At 26.2% G+C, this 24,697-nt stretch overlaps 1 protein-coding gene across 7 annotated transcripts in view; it reads left to right on the top strand.

Moving 5' to 3' along the window:
• LOC141529307 (uncharacterized) overlaps positions 1 to 24,697 on the top strand; it is a 365,923-nt gene that overhangs the window by 9,761 nt on the left and 331,465 nt on the right. The window contains exons 1-3 of one of the 7 annotated variants that reach the window (XR_012479570.1): positions 1,213 to 1,476; positions 1,551 to 1,600; positions 15,640 to 15,913. The exons of 3 other annotated variants lie outside the window; for them this stretch is intronic. The gene's annotated coding sequence lies outside the window, so the exon portion shown is untranslated. Of the gene's footprint in view, positions 1 to 1,212; positions 1,487 to 1,550; positions 1,601 to 12,426; positions 12,829 to 15,639; positions 15,914 to 24,697 lie in introns of those variants that run through there. 3 more of the 7 variants (XR_012479569.1, XR_012479573.1, XR_012479571.1) reach the window with 3 other exon arrangements.

Here is a 24,697-nt window from a genome sequence, read left to right as displayed (position 1 = left end):
TAAATACTTTATACAATAAATTTTTATATTTGATCAAGATTTTTAGATACTTTAAGGAAGCAGCGCCACCTACTTCAGTTAAAAAAAAATTTTTGTCACCCTGAGAAAATTTTTCTTTTGAATATTTGATACCTATTTTACGTTATTTTAGCGTGCAATTATACATATTGAATGAAAAAAAACAAATGATTCAATATTATTTGATCTTCCCATTTGACATGTTAGTTAATAAAAATACTAATAAAAATTTACTATCAAGATATTTAATTTTTTGGAGCAAGAGAGAAATTTTTTCATGACACGAAAATTTACTTCTATCAAGAACAAAATTTTTTGGAGCAAGAGGCAGAATTTTCTTAAAACAAGAAGATTTTCTTGACTTAAATAAATTTTCTTGGATCAAGATACGTATTTCTTAAAGTAAGGGAATTAATTTTGTTAGAATAAGTGAAATTTCTTGTGTCAAAAAAAATTTTTTTTTTCGCTAAAAAAATAATTAGGAAGAAAAATGTTTTCTGTGTTCAAGTGAACCTTTTTTTCTGTGTATGACTCGTGTATTTTATGTATGAATATTACATATAATGTCACATATCTGATTACCACGTGATTATTGATAAATTGTTACAACTCGAGTATTTTTAAAAAAATCTGTTACTTTTTCAAAATTTGTAAGTATTAGATTTTTTTTTACATTTTACGTAATAGTTTTTTTACTAAAAAAAAATATTTAAAAGTATCCCATGTCTGTTAATTTCAGTATTATATGAACGAAAGGATTAAAATGTACACATAACTATGTATTTGTTTATTTTTATACTCAAAATCAATTAAATATTTTAGAAAATTTTATTCAGCACTACATATAAAAAATAAATTCACTCAATTATCATTATGACTCTGCCTGTTTTATAATTCTAATTATACACAGTTAGTCCTTTAACTTTTACTCAGGCGTATATACACCTAATGGAAAAATATAAAGGCAAAAATATCAGCAGTCAGTCGATACCTGGTTCGCTGTTGTATACAATCGTCTACCATCGTAATTTGTAATAGATCCTTGGACAACATTGAAATGTGCTTAAGAAACACTGCAGAGACATCTATACGCCTCGCTATGTTTACATCCACGCATGCGCTTTGATTCAACGCATATGTCCCATGTTAGACAATACCACGTGACGTTTTTGTCATTAATTTCCCAATAAAAACGTTCATAGCGACTAAATTCAGATTTCCTAAAGTTTGCAAGCCTAAAAATCAGTATTATTAGAAAAAAAAATTACCCAGTAGCATAGGTCGTTACGAAGCTGTAAATTTTGTAACCACATTGACGGTACGCTATAAAACAATAAATTATTTCGGTGTTTTATGATATAATTATGTAATAATTTATATGGCGAGAGTAAATCATTTAATAGTCTCTTTGTGTTCATCATTTGTTACATTCTGTTTGAATAGACACCACCGTAACAGGTATGAACAGGTAAAGTTGTTTGAAAAATAAATAATTAAAAAAACTTCATTTAAATAAAAATTTTAATTGATAGGATTTTTAATCAAGACGAGTTATGATTGCGAAGAGTCACCAAGAATTAAGGTTGGTAAAACAGCATGTATTCATTTTTTACTGATCCTCCATTCCACCTGCATTCCTTTCTACCCGTTTCGAAAGTATGTTGCAATGTTCGACTTACCATTACCATTACTGCTGACTTGAACAATTTATGCGAAAAACCGGGAATGAAACCCGAAGGGCTTATCTTGATATGAGCTTACTAACCAGTCTCGAAACACGTTCGATTGGTTGTTAAGCTTATACTTTTCGAATAAACTTACCGGTATGTCTTGTACATGATAAAAATACGATTAAAGACATTATAAAAATATAAAGTGCTTAGTACTGCAAGGATTTATTAAAATCCATTTCAATGTTTTAGGAAGTAATTCACAGTTCATACTACAATTTTTTTTATTATTTAATTGTTTTCTAAGAAAATTTTAAAGATACCGCAAAGTAAAAAATTTTGCGTCAATGCGTCAAAAAATTTTTGTTAAATATTTTACACGTTTTGGTGTTAATTTAACACAATAAATGTTAAATTTACACATAAAAGTGATAAATATTTAACACCAAAATTTTTAACATAAAATCTTTTGACGCAATGACACAAAATTTTTTACTGTGATATTTAAGACAGTTGAAATCAGAAAATTTTTATGATTTTTAATAAATGTTTTAGCATAAAAAAATTTTACAAATTGCAACTTTAGAAAACTATAAATGTAAATTATAAAAAATGTTAATTTATTTGTTAAGTAAAACCGAAAAATAGTCAAATTTTAGTTGACTATTATTTTATTTTTACGTTTTTGTTTGTAGAAATTTATAATTATTTTATTTGCTATTAATAATTCAAACTTTGGAAAACATTAGACGACAAACTTATAATATAAGTTTACGAGATCGTCATTTTCCTCTTGAAATTTGATGTTGAAACTGCGCACATCCTCGTCCCGACGGATCTTGAATCTTATGGAGATGGATGTTGCAAAAGCAGGAGTTGATTGTTTTTATTGTTAAACTTCTAGAAGCCATCATAATTAGCTACTCATTCCTAAAATGAAATAAAAAATTAAATTTTTTCGATACGAATTTAAATTTCATACAGAAAAATCTTATAAAATATTACCGAATTACGCAATTTGTGAATTTTTAAGTGCAGTTTATAACGATAATCTTATGTCGTGATCATATGATAACTGTCCGATAAATTACATTCTTAACTTGAATCGAATAAATAACCTTTAATTATGACAAAGAATTTTTTGTTTTAGAAGCTCCGAGAAATTACCATTTTTCTGTAAACAGATAAATATAATTTATTACAAAAATCGTGTATCGTATTTTTCATACATGTTTCATTATTTAAATTTTTTGGACAAGATCTTTTATTTTTAAGTATCTTCAGTACGGTAGCTTCTTCCCGTCATTCATTTTGATTGAATTATTACCCTCATAACGTATTCATTTGATTGTTGTATCTCATTAATATTCTCTAATGATTTTATTGACGGAAAAAACAATTTTATAAAAACAACAGTTTGGTTAAAAATTTCGTTGTGGTATGGTGACTAAAACATTGATTTATTGTTACACAAGTGCTTTGTATCACTTTTTTATGAATATTTTTATGAACGAATTTTTGTTAATTAAATTTTGAAAGAATAAATAATATAATTCCAGTGTACTCTTATTACACAAATTTAACGAGATTAAATACTTTTATATTTTTATTTAAAAAACAAATGGAAAAAACCTACCTTTCGTGAACAATTACAATTCATAAAAATTAAAACAAGAATTTTTTTGCTTCGATAATAATTTTTTTAGTGCTATTGTTTGTGAAACTTCCAAAATTTTTATTTTAAAAAATTTTTCTTGTTTTACTAATTCATGTTTTAAATTTATCAAACTTTATTAAAAATTCAATTCAATTATCCATTAAATTAAATTTTTGAATTAACAATAATTTCATTAATGAGAAAATTCTATTTTTTAATAAAAAAGTAAAACATTTATCTATTAAATTTAATTTTTAAATAGACAATATTACCATTAAATATTAATTTCAATTTTTTAATAGATGATACTGTAATCAGAAAATTAAATTCAATGAGTTATCGTATTATTTTTCTATTAAAAATATTACTACCCGTTTAATGATTGGCTTACTATAATTGATCTCCATTTGTTGGTAAGCATTTTAAACAATGAAAAAAGCTTAATTGAAAAAAAATGTTTATATTGAGATCAATAAATATTTACTTTAATATAAACCAATTTTACGACTTTAAATTATTTAAAAAAATTTTTAAAATATATGCTTGAATTTCAAACATTAACCCCTTATAGACGTGAATTAGATTGGTTATCAATCAAATCCAGACGTATATATTACTTAACTACTTATTTTTATAAATCATTACAAATAGGAAAATCTAATTATCTTAGGGAACTATTTATTGAAGACGAAGCTAGACGCTCTGAAAGATTGGCAAGCAAAATAAATAATGTAAATTTTGAAATACCAAAATATTCTATTTTTGCTTTAGAAAACTCTTTTGTAGTCACTGCAATACGATTATAACAAAGTCTTGACTGCAGAAATTGTAAATGCTAGTAGTTTAGAAGTATTTAAAGTAAAAATCTTCGATTATCTACTTAAACTGGATTTTCAGTAGTTTCTTTACTTAAAATTGGCTTACCTGGTCATTATCTGATATTATACATTATTAACTAGTAAGTCTGTGCAATTATCTTAGTTAGATCTAAAAGTTATTAAATTATAAGTCTATTATTAAATTTATGTAGTCAAATAAATTATACCAAAAACATGTTAATGTATTCTATAATTTATCATATCTGCACTTATGTAGCGTAAAATTAATTAAATTAACTTTGTATGCTATTATTGTAAACACTACGATGTAAAATTTCGTACCATTCGGCTAATTGCCTTGGCATAATAATAAACACAATACAATACAATACAATACATTATATTGATAAACTTTTTAAACTTTCACAAATAATTTTTTTTGGAAAAAAAAAATCGTGGATCGTTTTTCGTACCGTAAAATTATTATCACTATTTCTCCATTAAATAATTCTGCATATTGAGCTAAAAATTTAATGATCATATCAAAATTATAAGAATGTTTATAAATTTATTTTATTAAAAAATTATTGAAAATAACAATTTTTAACCAGATAGATGTCATATAAATTGTGAATTGTAAATTGAATATTATTATATACTTGTGAGAAGCTTATAAATAGTCAGTATTTTACAATAAAAATAACTACAAGTGTCGCATTAACTGTAGAGGGTAGATATGATGTTGCACCCTCAAAGAAAAAAAAATTATTATTTACGCTCAATTTGTTGGAACCAGAATAAACGAATAAAAAATTCTTACTTGGCAATGTGGAGATGCAGCGATGGTGGAAGACATCAATTCCAATAAATATTGGTCGTACATTGTAAAAACCAGGTCCTATCGATGCACGAATAAAATGGTTCCTTTGATCGCTCAAGTTTTCTGGACTACACTTCGCAGAAGTTTTTAAAATAGCAAATATTCAAACAAGACATATACGTCACATAATTTTATATCTTTTTCTGTGAGGTCTGATTCTTATACATTTTGTTTTACGACTGAAGAATTTTGTTTCATTTTAATAATTTTTGTTTCTTTCCGTCTCTTCGGATTAAGGATTATGTGTGTTAGTTTGTAACATTTTGAGTTTTTTTAATGCATAAATTAGCTGTTAATTTTATTTATCGGATTGTAATGACATCTTTAATCTTAAATAATTAGGCTCTATTTTTTAAGTAACGTGTTTATCGCCATCATTGAATTTATAGTGTCCGTCGGTAAAAAGCTCATGTCTCATTTTATTTCTTGAATAGAATGATTTGTTTATAACTTCATCTCAATTTTTCAAATTATGATTAAATTTAAATATTTCAAGAAAAGTAAAAATATAATTTTATCAATTTTTTGTAGTAAAAATAACCCATTTTTGTTGACAAAAATTGAAAAATCAGATAATTAAGCTTTTCCCAAACAAAAAAATCATTTTTTTTATTATCTAAAATTATTACTCATCGAATGTTTTTTTTTGAAAATAATTTCAAAATATCCTATAATTATAGAATATTTCAAACAGTAATAACTGCTATGTAAATGTGAAAAAAATTAAAATGCCACCTTGAAATCTGAATTGCTATTAGAAACATTACAAATTAACAAGAATCTAACATATTTTGTAATTGATTATTTTCTCTGTAGAATATTCAGTCGTTGAACGTCTAATAAACATTTTTTAGAGATATGCTAATTTTCTATATACTAGAAGTGTTTTGCTAAATATTTAAATCACTGTAAGTCAGAGTTTAAGTGAACACTTAAACCTTTTACCCCTATTTAAATACATAATCATTATTTAAAAATCTTAAGTAAATGTTTACAAAATAACAATAATTTGCTTAGATAGGAGTTGAGGATTTGAATGTTTGAAAACACTTAGTTTTTAAAAAACCTACATTCAAATGGTTACAAGTTGTTTATTGAATTGAATGAAACAATCGATAATTATTAGAAAAATTAATGTTTCTAAAAAATTATTAGTCTTATAGGAAAGTAGGAGTTAAATCATCCGATTAACTTCACATGAAAATTTATTTACTCTAAATTCCATAGAATCTGTAAAAATTATGACCAATAAATTTTGTCTTTTATAACTCTTAAAATTTCAATTTCAAAAATCCATCCACTCAATATCAATAAAAAATTTACATAATTTTTAGACTGATTTTATTGTACTTTTTGCTTTTACTAGTTACATTAATTGGAACGGAAAAATTTGCCAAACATTTTTTATCGACACTAAAATCAATGTTCGAATTTGTAAAATAAAAATTTAATTTTATGTAATTTTCAATGAATATTTTATTTTATACTATGTTCAAAATACCTCTTTAGATTTTTATGAAGCATTGTTGAACATAAAAATTAAACTGGATTGTAGCAATTTTTGTTTTTCAAGTTTTTGAAATTTTTATTCCATTTTACTATACACCTGCAATGGCAATCTTCATTAGTATGTTTATAAATGATACAATAAAATTTTCTTATGCAATTAATTAAAAAAATAATTGAGTATTTAACAAAACATTCATAAAAATTTTTTAAATTTTGAATCAAATTATTTAAAGATTTATTGCACTGTTAAAAAAAAAAAAAAAAAAAACTTAAAGATTCAAAAAAATTTGTTTCCGAAAAAATAATTTTTTTATTTACCCTTGAGCTAAATTATTTTATGGCAGCATACAATTAGTTCCTTACAGCTCACAATATTCGGAACAATTTACAATGTTTGAATTTTCCAGTTTGTCCCATCTGATTATTTCTTTTTTTTTCTAATCCTTTACTAACCCTTTTTTTCTGCTGCATTTCCTGAGTAAAGGCCATGCGGCCAAGAGTCCAAATAAAAAAAGTTTATGGCCGCCAAACAGTTTTTCATGTAAACTATAGGTATAAGGGTCAAAGTCTCGGCATCTTGAGTATTGAACTATGCAAAAAAAAAAGTGAACCTCTCTTAGCACGTGGAATAGCATTCGGCCTTGCAACGGCTTAACCTTTTTTTTTTTTTTTTTTTTAATACTTTGCTCTGTAATATTATTCTCATAGAAACGGTTTTTCTTGTCACGATTTGTTGTACCTACTTTCAATTTTTTCATTTTTATTATACTGTGCATATTTCAAATAAAAGAACCGAATTAAAAATATTGGCTCCATAACACCAATTTTGAACTTTAAATAAATACAATGTACGAGTACTTTTTTTGATTATAAATTACATCATACCGTTAAAAATAGCTAAAGTAATCTATTTGCAGAGCACTTTTTTCCTCACTTATCTTGAATATACTTTTAGAAGATTGCGTCTATGGAAAAAGGAGTATAAAGTTGAGAAGCATATAAAGAAAAAATCGTCAAGGGACATCTCTACTTTATCTCTATCTTATCATTCCATCTATTCTATTTTCGCCGTTTTTCTCTTAAAACTTCATTCGCAATTCAAACTTTCTTCATTAATATTTTTAATTTAAATTTTAATGAATCCAATTCTCAACTTGGGAAACAACTAATTTGAGTTATTAGACTTCTTAACTTATAGCGTGACCTATATTCAAATTTTCTTAATCTTCTCAACAATGTGATTTTTTAGTAATGGTATTATTTACCCGCATAGGGAACCTAATTTAATCTATGAAAAAAACCTTGCGCTAAGATTATTTAAAAGAAGTGATTTCTATTTAAAAAAAAAAAAAAAAAAAAAAAAAAAAAATTTGTGAGTAAAATTATCTTAGAAACAATTTCTTTGTGAAGAAATGCATTTAAAAAAATTCGGTAAAATCTCACTCTGAAAAAAAAAAAAAAAAGAAAACCCTATTTGATTTAATCGAAAAAATTTTGAACCAACAAAAATATTTTGAAAACTATTGATACGTTTTTGGATGTTTTAAAACAATGAAATTTTTCAAAATGATTTTCCTGGTTGGAATTTTTTTCGCTTGAGGATTTAATTTTTATAAGCGCGTAGGGATTAGGAACATACAGTAAAAAAATGGTTATAGAGCACTCAATAAATAATGAAGGATTTTTACAAAAAAAAAAAAAAAAAAAAAAAAAAATTCATCAAGTTAATTTCATTGACGAAGGTACTCGCAGTTATTTTAATCAGCTCTGGAGTCAAACTGAAACCAGACGAGATACAAGTGCATTGACCTCAATAATTGACTTCTTGATTTGTACACCAATGAGAAAACTGATTCAAAATAAAAAAACTTGAACCATCAAAATCATTTTTAAGATTTTCATATTCTTGAATTAAACAGAAAAATTTTTGAAAGACTTGACTCAAGAATTTTTTTTCTATATTCAAAATGATCACCCTCTGCAAAATAATGTTTTTGATTTTACTTTCCTCTTGAATCAAGTTAATTTTTTTATCAGTGTACCTATATAAATACATACATTAATATTCAAATATTAATCAACATTTAAAAAGACTTACCCATATTAAAATGCCCAATAGTCAGCAAGGATCATCCGATCAGTTCTTTCGTCCAAATAATTGGTTAGGTAGAGATAATTGATGTTGTCTTAGATGAGGAGGAGGAGTTGCTTTCTACTTTGTTCCATTACGATTTTGTTCGTTTTATTTTTTCCCTTTTCCCCTGTTTTTTATTATCCTCCTGACTGTTTTATCGAAGTCACATTGATATGATTGGATATCCGAGTTTCTTTTGGATGAGGGCCAAAATTTCATGATTAGAGCCGTAAGGTTTTTGTGTCTACATCGTTCTACTATGTTGCTTCTAATATTGTGACCTTTCATCTACTTCCCGCCTTGATATCATCTATCGGTTCTTGAATCTATGACTTGCGTGTTTATACAGGGTGTCATGCATGTCTATGTCTATAACTGTTGCGTGTACACGAAACATCTGTCTGCAAATAATGAAGATAAAGTATACATTCAAGAAAATTGCATGTTAGATCCTTGAAGGGATTTTGTTTTGATTTTTCTTTATTGGTACTCAATAACCTTCTTATGTTGTTTTGTCGTGTCTGCTAAATTAATTACGTTGCATTTATATTAGATAATTAAAGCTATCAAATTTTAATTGAATTTCATTTATTGATTGGGGTGTTTGTTCTTCTATTTTAATGTACCAGTCAAGTATTCAATTTTTAACTGACCAATTATGCCTGATTTTATCTACATGAGACATATTACCTGCTGATATAATATTGTGTATTACTGATAGTTGATAGTATATAAACACTAACTGTTGTCGTTTATTACTCGTCGAGAAATATTAGAAATTAATTTTGTATGCATTTTGACCAATTTATTATTTGTTTTTATTGCGTCGTAATTGATTTTACTGCTTGTCCATTCATCAATTGTTAAACGGAAAGTTGTTTTATCAACAAGAGAAGAATAACAGTGATGCTTTTTTAATTGATGTTTTGAAAATATTATTCTGTCGTAAAATAAAATACATGAATGAAGATAATTAAAAATAAATTAGCGATATGAAGATGAATGCTTTTGTTCAACGAATGCAAACAAAAACAGATAGATATAATGCTGGAATTAATCAATGAAAAAAGTTCAGATACCAAATTTTTTATTGAAAAAAGATGAATTATTAATTTTATTTCTAATTTCTGATTTCTTTCAACAGATGCATCGGAATGTAAATTAAATTAGTATCAGCGATATCTTCTTAAGTTTAATACCGTAATTGAATCAATTTAACTAGTTTAAAATCTTTTTGAATTTTTATCATTCATTGAATACTCAATTTTCAACTTATTGAAAAAGTAAAATTTTTACGGAAATGTGTTTGATAAAATTTAATCAAACTTGATATGATTGCCAAAAAATCTAATTGACATTTATTTTTTTTTCTTGAAGATACCAAATTTAATAAAAAATTACTTTTTCAAAAATTTTATCATTTATTCTGAAGAATTTATTTACGGTGAGAAAGTTTTTATAGTTTATTTGTGTAATAAATAATTGAACTTGTTCATACTTTAATCATATTCAATAAATATATCGTCACAGCGATTTAAATAATTAAGAAATACTTATATTAGAAATTTGCATGTAAGGTACTTTTTGAATAATAAACTAGTATTTCAATCGGAAAAAAAATTTTTGCAAAAATTGGACAAATATTACTTACATTTAATCTTCTTATAGATTTCAACTATAAATACTGATATATATATAAGACAAAATACTTGTGATTAATATCCAAATATTGACAAAGTTTTTAATAACAGTTTTTTAATTTTTTTTATCTCATTATTTGAATCAAAAAATAAATAATTGAGAAATATTGCTTCTCATTGCTTAATAAGTTAATTAAATTGACGTATATACTTTAATCAAATATCTTGAGTCTGTAGAATAGAAATTTTACTATAGAGTTATTCAAATATTGTAAAAACTTCTTAACTCAAGTATCGACAAAATACGTCTGGACACAGTCTACGTAAACTTGTTTTATGTCGGGGTTGTTGGAATTGTAATGGCTTCCAGTTCGGACAAGAGAATAGGGATTGATGCATTTGCATTGGTTACTGCACATGTAGCTTTTGTAAGACGTTATCAAGTCGGAAACAATGTTGCTATTTTTTGTCTTTTCGCATAAGTTCCAAACTACCAATCTAATAAAACTCATTTTATTGATGAAACTTTTTGTTATATTTTACGTAACAATCAATAAAAACTTTGAAATTTAAAAACATACTACATATAATCTATTACTTTTTTTCTATCTCCCTTATTTTGCTGCTCTTCTATGTCTGGGTGGTCTGTACGCTTTTTTTTTATTCAAAAAAATTGAAAGATCAAAGAATTTTTAGCGGGAGTCGAACACGCTTTTGATATGCTGGGAATTAGAGATGAGTAAAAATGGCTTAAACATATCGATGACATGTTGACGGTATTACTTCAAACAAAGTCGAGACATTTAATAAAGTTTACAAAGTAGCATACATTATGGTTATTATAAGAAATGATCGTTAAAGTAATTATTGCAAATTTAATTATTTTAGCCATGAATAAGAATTAATGTGCATTAAATAAATTATTTTTTAATATTTTATGAAGTGCTCATAAAAAAATTCAAATTTTCAATTGATTAAAGATTTTTTTTTTAAATAAAAAACCAAAAAATCTTTTTTTTGTAACAAGAAAAAAAAACATTCATTGTACACGACATGGACCAGACGACACTGGATATCATCCCAGATTGTACTGAGTGAAAAAAATTTCAGATAGTAGCTAGTATAATAATGATTATAATCTAGAGTATAATCTAATAATTATAATGAGTATAATCTAGATATCACTCAGGATAATCTAAAATTTTCTTAGCTACTATCTGAAATTTTTTTTGCCACAGATATCACTGAATCTAATCTGGGATGATATCCAGGGTCAGCTTGTTCTTTCCGTGTAAAAAACAAAGTAATTATTTTTAAAGCACTGATAACTCAAATTAATTCTCAATTATATTTCGCTAAGTTCAGTTAAACAAATTTTTTGGAAAAAAATATAGTTCCGTGACTGTAAATAGGTGGCGAGAAGTAGTCTAAAGCTTTCCTGCACAGAGTGGTAGACCGAATAATTAATTCCCATTTAACAGTTAAATTTAATGGTCTTGTTTGACACATCTTTTATTTTTTTCGAAATTTTCAAATGAAGAATATTGATGTAGATAATCTTATATATAGCTCTCTATTTTTAATAATACTAAGATAGTGATTTACTTCAATCATGTCTAAGGATTTATATTAGCTTTAAGACTAATACGTATAGGTTATTTTATTCATCTTGCAAATATTAAATAACTATATGTTTTTTCTAAATTTACATTTGCATAAGTATGATTAACATTAAGGATGTGAACAAATCTGTACTAAAGTGCTATTTCAAATATGTTAACTTTTCATCTTCTTTTCTTTAAAGTTTGGTAAAAATGTTCACTATTGTATATTGCTGATCCCATATTTATTAAAATCTTAAAAATTCAAAGTTCAAATTCAATTTTTTGAAAAAAAAAAAAAATATTAGTGTATAATAATAAGAAACATTAATTCAATAAATGTTGCCAATCTCAAATTTTTATGAAACTTTTTAGTATTTTTTAATTGATAAAATTTTTTCATTATCATTTGGATAATTTTTCTCGGCAATAATTAAAAATATAAAATATCTAATTAAAGCAATTTTTTCAAACTTATCTATTTTTTTTTCGCTACTAGGTAGTGTTGAAGAATAAAAAAGATTCCTCCAAAGTGTAGTTTCGGGTGGAATACTTAAGTTGAAATATACTTTCTTCTCGGTAATGTAACTTAGTGGATAAGAATTCGCGACGTCACCTAGATGGTAAGAAAGGTTTTGAAAATGAAGCTGATTCTCAAGCAAGGTCACGTATCTTGGAACCAATCTAATACACTCTCAAGGAGAGTACCGTATCAAGAACGAGGATACCAGAAAGAATGAGATCTATCTAGCCGAAAAGAACATCATTCCTGTGATTGGACTTTCATGCTTCGAGTTAATACACTCAGAGAGCTTTCATTTCTTACTGTATACACATCTCAGGGCACACAGTACATACCCAACCCAGAATGTACATAGAATTACATATATATATATATATATATATATACATAGAAAAATCAACAATGTAATTTTAAAGGACATGGCGCAGAATTGAGGCGAGCATCCTACTCCTCAGACACACGATGTAATTTACTGGATCGTTGGTTTCCAATATGACGGTCTAGTCTTTTTAAGGCAAAACAGAATGATTGCCAAAACGAGATTTCATGAGAAAAAACTTTAACAAAATTTAGCTACCAGAGAGAATATATACGCACTATTTTTATTTAGTTTGTTACCGTAACGGAAGACGAGCTTTAAATTTTGTAACACGAAATAAATAAAACAGAAATTTATTTAGTGGAAAATTGACATTTTATTATTTAGTCGGTTTGTTTTCACAGTGGATAAGTAAGACTAATTTTTTTTATATTATTATATTTTTATATGAATGAATAGTGAGAAAAAAATTAATTTTCTTAATCTTAAAAAAAATGGAAGTAAATTGAGCTGTCACGTTACCTAAAAATATCCCACGATCCGTCGGAACTTTTACAAAGTTGAGGACAAGAAAGCTATTATAAGTTTTTTGTGTCTTGAATGTTAAATAGAATTAAGGAAAACGGGTGGGGCTTAACGCGTAAGCCAATAAACGGATACGGGTCAAATCCACTAAAATTCGAGTTAAAGTTATGTATTGAGTTGTATTAATATTTAATTAATACAAAAAATTGATTTTGCACACTTAGGTTACATGTAATACTATTTATTGAATGTCGTCATGATCATCTCGAGTTGAATTCTCACGGGAATCATGCGCGCGTCGACACTCCGGTCAATACTTTGAACTTTTATAGAATTTTTATGTTATTAATATTGTTGACGTAAAATTACAACTTTCAGTTTTCAAGTAAAAATTTAAATTTTCCATGCAATTTAACTTTGCAAACTTTCATTTATTATAAGTTTTTTTATGCTTTTTTAATCAAGTTAGATTTTATATTCTGTTTGCTAAGGAGTAAAAGTTATTCTTTTCTTTTAGTTAAAAGTAAAGAAAATCACATTTGAATTTAGAGAAATAAATTTGGGCAACAAGGCTTATGTCAATATTTTTTCAACTTATGATTCCGCTCACCATCAAAGCAGTCGATTTTTTTAAACTACATCAGACCGGACTTTAGATTATTATGTGGGCGTAAGACATGTAACATTATTTTCAACTTCCTGCTACGGAAATTGTAAATTTTTTAATCCTTGACACGCTTTTATAATTAGTCTAGTTTCCGAAAATCGAAGTACTAAATTTCCAGGTTTTAAAGTTTTAGGAAGCTAAAGCTATTTTCAGCAAAATACGGGCATGTTTGTGGGTATATAGGTCTCATGTAAATATACTTATAATTTTGATTTTTAGTAAATTTTGAAAATAAAAATTAATTTTGGCAACTAACATTTATATTCTTAACTGATTGATTTCAAAATCTTATAACTCTGACCCCAAAAAGATTATTGATAGTTTGAGAAATATAGTTGTTGACAAATTTTTGAAAGAATTCTTTACAAAAATTTTTGAATTTTCAAAATTAAGCTGAATATTACGATAACGTAATTGACGTTTTATAAATAGAATACTATATCAAATCAATCATTAATTATTCGTTCGTGAGTAGGATGGAGTCATACACTGAAAAAAAAATTATCTTGAATCAAGAGAAAAATTCTTGAACCGTTAAAATAATATTGAAGAGTTTTATTGACTTGAATCAAGACGAAAAATTCTTGAATCATGTAAAATTTACTTGAACCAAGAAAAAATGCTTAGTTTAAGAATTTTTCAAGTCAAATCAAGATAATGAAATTCTTTAAAATTATATACTTGATTCAAATAAATTTTTTTTTCTGTGTACTCGTGAACTTATTATTTCACAAAATTTTTAATCAAAATGATTTTTCAATCCAAAATACTCAGTAAAAAATTGTGTATCATCGTATACCCAAATGGTGTTCAACGATTTATAAGGAATAAACGCTTAATGTATTATTCATAAAAAATTTGGGCTTAAAATTTTTTTGACAATATCAAAAAGTATTTGCTATGTAAAACACCTGTCTTCTTCTGAAACGTTCAGAAAAAAATACAATGAAAAAATTGCAGTAAATACAAGTGTGTTATAAACACTTGTTGATAATGACAATGACATCAGATAAAGTAAAAGTTAAATACTTGATAACCCTTAATCGATACCAATTCTTCCTGAGATTAAATTTAAAATACTTGTTATTCTCAATCAATGCATGATTTAAATGATTTTTCATTTTCTAAAAAATCGAAAAATTTTTAAATAATACTTTACCTAATGTTTTTTTCTCAAAAATTAATATTTGAATTTTTCGGAATATTTTTTTTTCGTTTTCAAAATAAAATCCAAGTTGAAAATAAAAAAAAAATGAGTTGGGTAATTTGACGTAAGACATTAAACCGTTTAAAACTCCATATAAGTCGTAAATTATTCATAGCAAGTATAACTCTAGAAGGAGTAAACTAAAACGAAAAATGTGTTGATGTTATTAATCAAACATGAAGAGTACACACCGTTGAATTTTAATTCAACCGTAATTTAATGCGTCCATGCACTGACGGTGGAGAATTTAATGCGTCGAAAAGTGCATTATGAATTTCCGTTTGGTAAATATAATGAAACTGACTGCGTATTACTGTTACCACACCCTCTTACCACCATTCATTACTTGTCCTCATTCTGAACTTTATTTTTCTTTCTCCTCCTCCTCCATCTTTTCCACAGCGTATTTTTACTCTCGGTTACTTTTATCGTTTTTCCAGACTAAACTACCCCTCTCTGGTGTTTCTATAGGTTAAACTATGCTGCGGTCTGATGCCATTCCCCGCATTGGTGGATAAAAATGGATTGGATGACGCCACCATGTATAGACGTGTTGAAGACATTACATAAGGGATGATGAAAAAAAAAAAAGCAAGAATATGACGGGTCACAAAAACTTTCTCTATTAGAAGATCAAAATTATTTCTTTCGAGACGAAAAGTCACAAATATATGTAATATATGATTATTTCAAGTTGTAGAAAATGAAATTATGGTTATAAATTTTAAAAGTACTCACTTTTATATACACTCACGTATATGAACAATTTCAATTTCATTTGAAATCGACACTGTTTGCATTCAGATATAAATGGATTATTTTTATTAAAAAGTTATTAACCCGTCAGCAATAACGCTATGAGATTTTCTCCTACGCAACAATATTTAACTTATAGAATGTTGCTGCAGCACGAGTGAAGAATTAAATACACTGCTATAATTAACGAACAAATCTTACGTACATTTTCTGAAGACTGTCTAAGACCGAATGAACATTCGTTTTGAATTCCTCGTGTTGTTGTAATAGCCGTCATTTACTACAATGTCATTCCAGCAATAAATTAAGAGTCTCTAAACCCTTTTTTTCGCGTGGTTGCCTTGGAAATATTGTTGGAAAGAGTTAAAGTGTTTTTCAACTCGTGGGTACTCTAAAGTAACTGTATGTTAAAGTTTTACCTTCACTTACCGTACGATAAACGGAGGTAAACAAAATTTTAAGCCTTTCATCCTCTATCCTTGTTAAAATACTATTCTGTTAAATCATGAATTTAAAAAGTGTAACTAACAATTATTTTGTAAGATTTAACATTCTTGCAACTTATAAACAAAATTTTGTCATTTTGACAATTAATTTTAGGAGAAAAATATAGTTTTTTTTCAATAACATCTGAACGAGCGTGGTATGCAGTGCAATCTGGGTGACAGAGAGGACTGTGATATTTTTATATTTACTAAGAAATGTGTTACACTATAAACAAATTATTATCCTTTACTAAGTTCTTAATAACTATATGAGATTTTCTATTTAAACAAAAATGTAACAAGGTTTGTGAAACAGACTGTACATCTGGTAATTAATAAATAATAAAAATAGTTTTTTTCAATAAATTATTTAGTAAAATATGCAAAAGTTTGCTTAAGCAGATACATTTTACATCCAGAGAAAATTTTTTTCTTTTAAATATTCTTGGATCAAAAAATTTTTTTAATCTTTGAATCTTGAACAAAATTATTATTTTGGAGAAATGTGTTTTTTTTTTATGGGTTCATAGTAAAAAATTTTGTGTAAATGTGTAAATTTAACATTTTTTTTTGTTACTTTAACCTTGTAACATGTTAAATTTTCTGTGCATACCATATCTATAAACATTCTTTTTAACACACTATTTTTACATCCTATCCTCTTACAATAGTTGTTATTTTTACGTCCTATTTGTGTTGATATTACACAAAATTTTCTACTGATTAACAGATTCAATTTTTTGAAAAAGATCATGTAATTTTTTTCAACTAAAAATAAAAGTTTATTGAAAAAAAAATTTTCTTTCCGACAAGACATTTTTCTAGTGTCTAAATCTAGAAATACAAATTACTTGAAGGAAGTGATAAGATTTTTTTTTAAATACATGAATTTACTGAAGTGAAAAACTAAATTTCTTCAATATACTTAAGGAAGACTTGGTGAATAAAAATATAGGTTTGTTAGCACTTAAAACTGAATTTTATAAGTTAGAGAAACAATTTTTATTTTATAAAAAATTAACTGAAAAAAATAATAGGGTAGAAGTACCGTTTGTGGTCACTGTACCGTATATAGCCATTTATTATTCAAATAAACGATAGAAATGAATTTATATTAATAAACCATTACAAACTCGATTTGTTTTAATATAAATTTTTTGCAATTCAACAAATGTATGGTTACAATATTATGATTTTTACAAATTAATTCAAATGTTAACTGTCCAAAAGCGGTGCTAAGGTGGCCAAAAACGGTACTTCTACCCTATATAAAGTAAAGAAAAATTTTTGTGTGCTCTTATAATCGATATTGCACTTAAAAAAAAAAAAAATAAATTTATTTTTTTTATTTTATTTATTTATTTTGTTTAAATGCCAAGGCAGCAAGCCGAATGGCAAAATTTACAAATATTTTAGTATGAAGATGGGCAAAAGTACACGTACAGTTATAGCAAGTATTACCATGATAGGTAATACATTATACAATCAATATATTGATGTAAAAATTTGATAGGTTAAAATTTTATCGAGTTTTATTTAATGTACACTGATAACAAAATTGACTTGACTCACCAGCAAAACTCTTAAACTAAGAATTTGGGTGAAACAAGAATTCCATTTTGAAGAAAATGATTTTCTTGAGCCAAGAGAAAATTTTCTTCTTTCAAGAATTTATTCTCTTGACTCAAGAAAATCATTTTCTTCAAAATGAGATTCTTGGTTTAACAGTTTGGCTCTTGAGTCAAGTCAATCTTTTATCAGTGTATCATATATCATTCATAAATTAACTTAAATAATTATAAGTAATAAAATTTCAAAGGCATTTTTATATGAGTTATATGACCTATTTAAATAATTATTAAAAAAAAAATCGAGAGGATCATTTTAATTGCTACTGTTTATAGAATTAAATATTCAAGGTAATGTTAAATAAAAATCCAAGGTACTATAATATTTACATTGTAATAATATAATGAGCACATGTATAATGCACGGATAGGTGATTACGATAAAATCCATCATTAATGGACTCATATATAAGGATATGAAATACCGACATGCACAAAAGCTATATAGAGTACAGAATACCTGTAATTGGTTCGGCATATAAAAGTAGAATAGAGTGAGAGTCAGGTATTAAGAGTTTAGGGTATAATTGCTGTCCCATAAAAGTGCACAATGCGATTTTAAAGAGCGCTTCCGTAAAGTAATAAACACAAGTCAACGACTCTTATTCTTGCCCACGTGCAATCTTGGTTTATCGTCACATGGGCCAATCTTTTTTTCTCAGCTTCACTTTTATTTTATACATACTAATTCCTTAAATACATCATTATCGTAGTATTTTTTTTTTATTTGATTCAATAAACCATAAATTATCCCGGAATATGTTTATTAACATTTCGTATCACATACTTTTATTTTCATCGTACAAAGTATCTTTTATGTATTTCATATAAAAATAAAATGATTATAAATTCAGATTGCCGCGCCGACTTGTATAATTTAGTAATTAAAAAAGTAGATTTATTTTGCTGCAAAATGCCACAAATTAGAATTCTTAAAGTTCTACTCGCGAAAGGATAATTTTTTTATAAAATATTATGGATATTATAAAAGATTACGTGGCTGCAGACTATTCAGTTGGGTGGTCGATTATCAACAGAGTCGATGGGCGTGTTACGGTTAAACTCAACGAAGCAAGAGTCTTTAATATCATAGAGAATTTTTAAAATGGTGTCAGAACGAATCAGCTAAAGATATTGTAATTCACGAAAAAATTTTGCTTTTTTCTAAACGTTGTCTAATTATATCATTTTTAGCCTTCAAACAATATGTTATTATAGAATATTACGGGCCAATTCGTTTTTATTTGTTCCGGCAAATTTACAAAATTTCTTGAGTTCAATTGGTTCAATTGTTTGCTGAATTTAAAGAACAGTTGACGCTGTAATAGATCATTTTTACTTTATGCATCTCTAGAAAATTTTAGAGATTGGTAAAGAAATTATAACTGCTTTAAAGAAAGAAAGAAATCTTGAACGAAAAAAATAATTTTCTTGGTCTGAGTAAATTTTATAATAATAAATAAATTAACTTGATTAAAAAAGAATAAATCTTAAATGAAGAAAATCATATTGAAGAATTTGATTATCTTGAATTAAGACGAAAAATTCTTAAATCAAGATATTTTTTTTGATATAAATAAATTTTACAAGCTCCAAAATTTTTACTTGCGATTAAAAAAGAAAAAATGCGAACAAAAAAATCAATTTGAAGAATTTTATTGTTTTCGAGCAAGCACATAAGTGTTTGAACTAAGTAAAATTTATTGAAATATTTTTTGAATAAGAACTTTTCTGCTTAATCCAAAAAACAAAATTTAAAAAAATGATCAATTTTATTCTAGATTTTTTTTTAATCAAAGTAAATTTGTCCTCTTTTTAAAAAATCCTTTGTTATTGATTTTATGATTTTAAAAAATTGAAGACCGGATCATTTTTAGAATCTGTTATTTCTTAAAAAAATATTTTTTAAACTAATTTATGAATCCATAACTGTTGACCTTGTTAAACTATCTGGGAAGTAAATGCTTCGAATATTTCAGAATTATTCTCATACTTTAGTCCTTCCTTGAAAAATTTACCCTATTTTTTTTTTCAACACGGACTATAAAGATACCGTTTCCGTAGCCGTTTCCTTTGGTCTCTATTTTTCCGTATTACCCAATATTCCAAGGACTAAACGAATTCCAAGTGTTCTACAAATGTCAATAGTGGTCAGATTGTCAAAACTATTTCCAGAATCCTTCACACATTTTTATAGTCAATTTACATTTCAAACGTTTCATCCATCTGAGATCAATTATTGTTTATTATTTTATGTAGGATGAATCCATTATGAATCAAAAATTGGATTACTTGTTACTCATGCATTCAAGATAAAATGTAGGAAAATTGGGACGATTTTTTAGTACTAAAAAAATTTTTATAATAAAAGAACCCATACAACTGTAAGTCACTTCATAAAAATGTGTCACATTTTTAATTATAATAGTTTTATGATATCAAAACAAAATATTAACATGTCGACTCCCTCTTGCTTCAGATGAGTTTTACATTATTTAAAAATTGATAAGTTTTAGGCAACATTCCGTTGAGAGAATTTTTTATCCGTTTACTTTTTTATAAAAAAATCAATAAAGACCCGGTTATTTTAAAATATTCTGGATCTGGATGTTTTCATACTATCTTATATATATTTTTGAAGTATGAATAAAATGTACCCTGTGGAGATCAATTTCTTGAAGTATATTTTCGTTCTGTTCTTTTCGAAATCAATAATAACTGAATAAGCAATATAAAAAATATTTGCCACACTTTTCAGAGAAGTTACTTTGTATTATAGTTAAATTATAAAGCTGGTGGCTTTTATTATACACATAAGTTCAAAATAGATCAAACAAATAAGGAAATTTCTAATAAGTGCAAAGTGTAATGAAAGGAAAGTACTTTAATTATTAAATATTTGAGAAAAAAATAATTTTTAAATTTACTTCGACTTATTTTAGTTAAAATAAATTAATTAGTAATTATCTTATCAGTCATCAATAACTTTGTTTTAAAAATACATTTTTTTAGGTATATCACGCTTTATTATTATACATTTTCAAATCATTATTTACTCCAACTGTCCACCATATTTTATTTTTATTACCGTTTAATGAATCTATTACCGTGTTTAATGATGTATCAATTTTTTTTAAACCATTCAAAAATAATAAAAATTTTATTCTGACATTTTAATCTCTTATTAACGGAAGAGGCGGTATCGTGTTTCAAAAATTCTTGATCATTCTAAATCGTTCTGAAACGAAGAAACAGCGTAAAAATTTTACGGTGACAAAATTTACCAAATTTATTAAGGAAGAGGAAGACTTCCTTAAACTCCGGATATCTTGTAATGCTTTTAAATTTAACAGATATGAAAATTTTACTATGAATTTTTTTTTTCCAGGGAACTTTTCAGGGTTTAAAATAATTTCTTGTTTAGCAATATTTACATTCAATTCGTGTATTTACGCGGACATTATTTTGGTTTAATTAGCCGAGAAATAGAAAGAATCGAAAGTTTATTGTCATATATATATATATATATATATATATATATATATATATATATATATATATATATATATATATATATATATATATATATATATATATTAGTGTGTAAAAAAAATCGAATAATTTATTTTTGATTTTATACTCTGAAAAATAGGTTCGTAGACACCTAAATAGAATTCTCTCCAAGTATAAGCTCTTAATTATAACGGGAAGGTCCTCCGCTTTGCGGGTTTCTATTTTTTTCGAATAATCAGATAAAAAAATTTATATCTCGCTTCCAACTGCTTGGAAAAATATTCCGTGGCATAGATTTTGTGAGAAATTGAATGCTTTACAAAAAAGGTCTCTTATGACTTTTTCAAAAACTCAACCGATTAAAAGATATTCATAGTTGAAGTTTGGCTATTTTAAGGAAAATATTCGTTTTTATTATGAATTTTATAAGTCGATGAAAAAAAATTATTTCGGATTGCGGAACTCATGATTTTGTAGGAAATTTACTGCTCTACAAAAATGGTCTCTTATGATTTTTTGATTAAGTGAAGCCGTTACGAGATATTCATCGTCAAACATTAACGAATATCAATATTTCCAGTTTTTGATCAATAATTCGATAAATTTTAATTTAAACTATGAGTTTCAGGAAAATTTACATAAATTTGAGTTTCGATCGATAAAGAAATGTTATAAACAATTTTTTTAATATTGTTTTCAGTCTTGAGCTTGTTTGATTGCATTAAAACAAGAAATTAGAGCATTTTTTTCGACATATAGCCAATGATTAGTTTAATTTGAAGTGAATGACATATTTCTTTGTCAAATTTAATATGAAAAGTATTGAATCAAGTGAGAAACAACCAGTATTTAACTTTTTTATAGATAAATTTTTTATTGAATTATCAATTGCAATATAATTGTCTATATTTTTAACATAACAGTACGCTATTACTATAAATAATTTCTTTTATTACAATTTGGGAATGTTTTTGATGTTCTTTGACAACTTGCAATAAGTACTGGAATTGTTCTTCATTTTTGTCAAGCATTGATTATATTCACTGACTAATGCAACAGCTCGCTCTGCTGAATCATTGACAACTTTTAGTTGTTGAAAGTATTCTTTATTTTCGAGATAACTCTCATTAGTAGGCCATAATTCAACATCGATATCAAGAAAGTCATACGGTAGATCGAAGATTTTGAAAAGATTTAATGACTTTTTAGACACAAAGTCACTCAGAGTTCTCTGCGCCAATGAATTCAAATCTTTTTAGCAATTACAAATCTTTTAGCTTTAGAATCTGTACCTTCACGAGTATTAACAGCTTCAACAATACTTTTTTTACTTCTAATGGAACGCCATCGTCAAACAGTGATAAAATGGCAAGTTCATCGCTCAAATACCATAAGTGCGAAATCATTTTTTCACACGTAGCTGAAGAAATCAAAGGATTGATATGTTTGTACTCCAATAAATTTTTCATAAACTGCAAGTCATGATAAGCAGCAGTTGTTGCAGAAGTTGATGAAAACCAAGCTTTTAAATACAATGTGACTATAAAAATACAGAAATGACGAAGACCATGCAATTCTTTCTGAGAGAGTTTGAATTCATCTCTGAATAGATACATTTTCAAACTATAAATGGCCTTAGCCATCCATCTAGCATGATGAACAGCACCAGGACGTTTGAAAGAAATCTTTTCTTGAGGCATTTCTCCAAGGAAAATCAATGATAATTCCAATAATTCTTTATCTAACTTATTATAACATTTCTTTATCGATCGAAACTCAAATTTATGTAAATTTTCCTGAAACTCATAGTTTAAATTAAAATTTATCGAATTATTGATCAAAAACTGGAAATATTGATATTCGTTAATGTTTGACGATGAATATCTCGTAACGGCTTCACTTAATCAAAAATCATAAGAGACCATTTTTGTAGAGCAGTAAATTTCCTACAAAATCATGAGTTCCGCAATCCGAAATATTTTTTTTTCATCGACTTATAAAATTCATAATAAAAACGAATATTTTCCTTAAAATAGCCAAACTTCAACTATGAATATCTTTTAATCGGTTGAGTTTTTGAAAAAGTCATAAGAGACCTTTTTGTAAAGCATTCAATTTCTCACAAAATCTATGCCACGGAATATTTTTCCAAGCAGTTGGAAGCGAGATATAAATTTTTTTATCTGATTATTCGAAAAAATAGAAACCCGCAAAGCGGAGGACCTTCCCGTTATAATTAAGAGCTTATACTTGGAGAGAATTCTATTTAGGTGTCTACGAACCTATTTTTCAGAGTATAAAATCAAAAATAAATTATTCGATTTTTTTGACCCACCTAATATATATATATATATATATATATATATATATATATATATATATATATATATATATATATATATATATCAATGAAACTGACATAATTAATTTAATATAAATTAATAAGTCTTGTAATGTTAAATAAGCACTCTACATCATGATGTTAAAACATTATTTATTGGAAAGTTATTCATTCATAATAAAATGTCGATCATAGATGATCCATATTCGTTCTATTTAATGCAAGTATTGTTTATCTGAAAATTTTTAATTTCTCGCTTTGAAAATCAATGATTTAAGTAAAAACAAATTATTATAACCTATTAATAAGGGTTGTAAGCATAAATTGAAAAATCTCAATAAGCCAATTCGTTTGAAAAAAATCAGAATTCAAAATTTTCAAGAAAGTGTTTTTCTAACCTATTAAATTGTTAAGTTTGAATTAATTTACCATGATTATTTCTGACTGGTGAACGGTTCCAGAATTATTTATACCATGAAGCAATTGTACTGCAGCTACCGTGAGACTATTTTTGCTGAAACTGCATATTTTATTTTGGTGAATGTAAAAAATTCAGCACTGTTGACCATAGTACTTGCATTAACTTTTTATTTTTTCATTCATTATTATTTCATGATGCTAGTAGTATTGTGTAGAAATAGGTAGCCAGAAAGAAGAAATTGTGAAAATAGAGCAATAATTTGTCACCGTTAAGCTTAAAGTAAATTTCTAAGCACTTAATTTTTTATTTATTTATTTTATATTCACGAGTTGCCTTATATTGACATTGGTGGTGTTAATTTTAATCCTGAATGTACAAAATGGAA

Source organism: Cotesia typhae, unplaced genomic scaffold (assembly GCF_013202065.1).
Source record: "Cotesia typhae breed Kobodo isofemale line unplaced genomic scaffold, CoteBio_Ctyphae contig_48, whole genome shotgun sequence".
Classification (NCBI taxonomy): Eukaryota; Metazoa; Arthropoda; class Insecta; order Hymenoptera; family Braconidae; genus Cotesia; species Cotesia typhae.
Note: the sequence above shows the minus strand (reverse complement) of the source record. Positions and strands in the feature narration are given on the sequence as shown.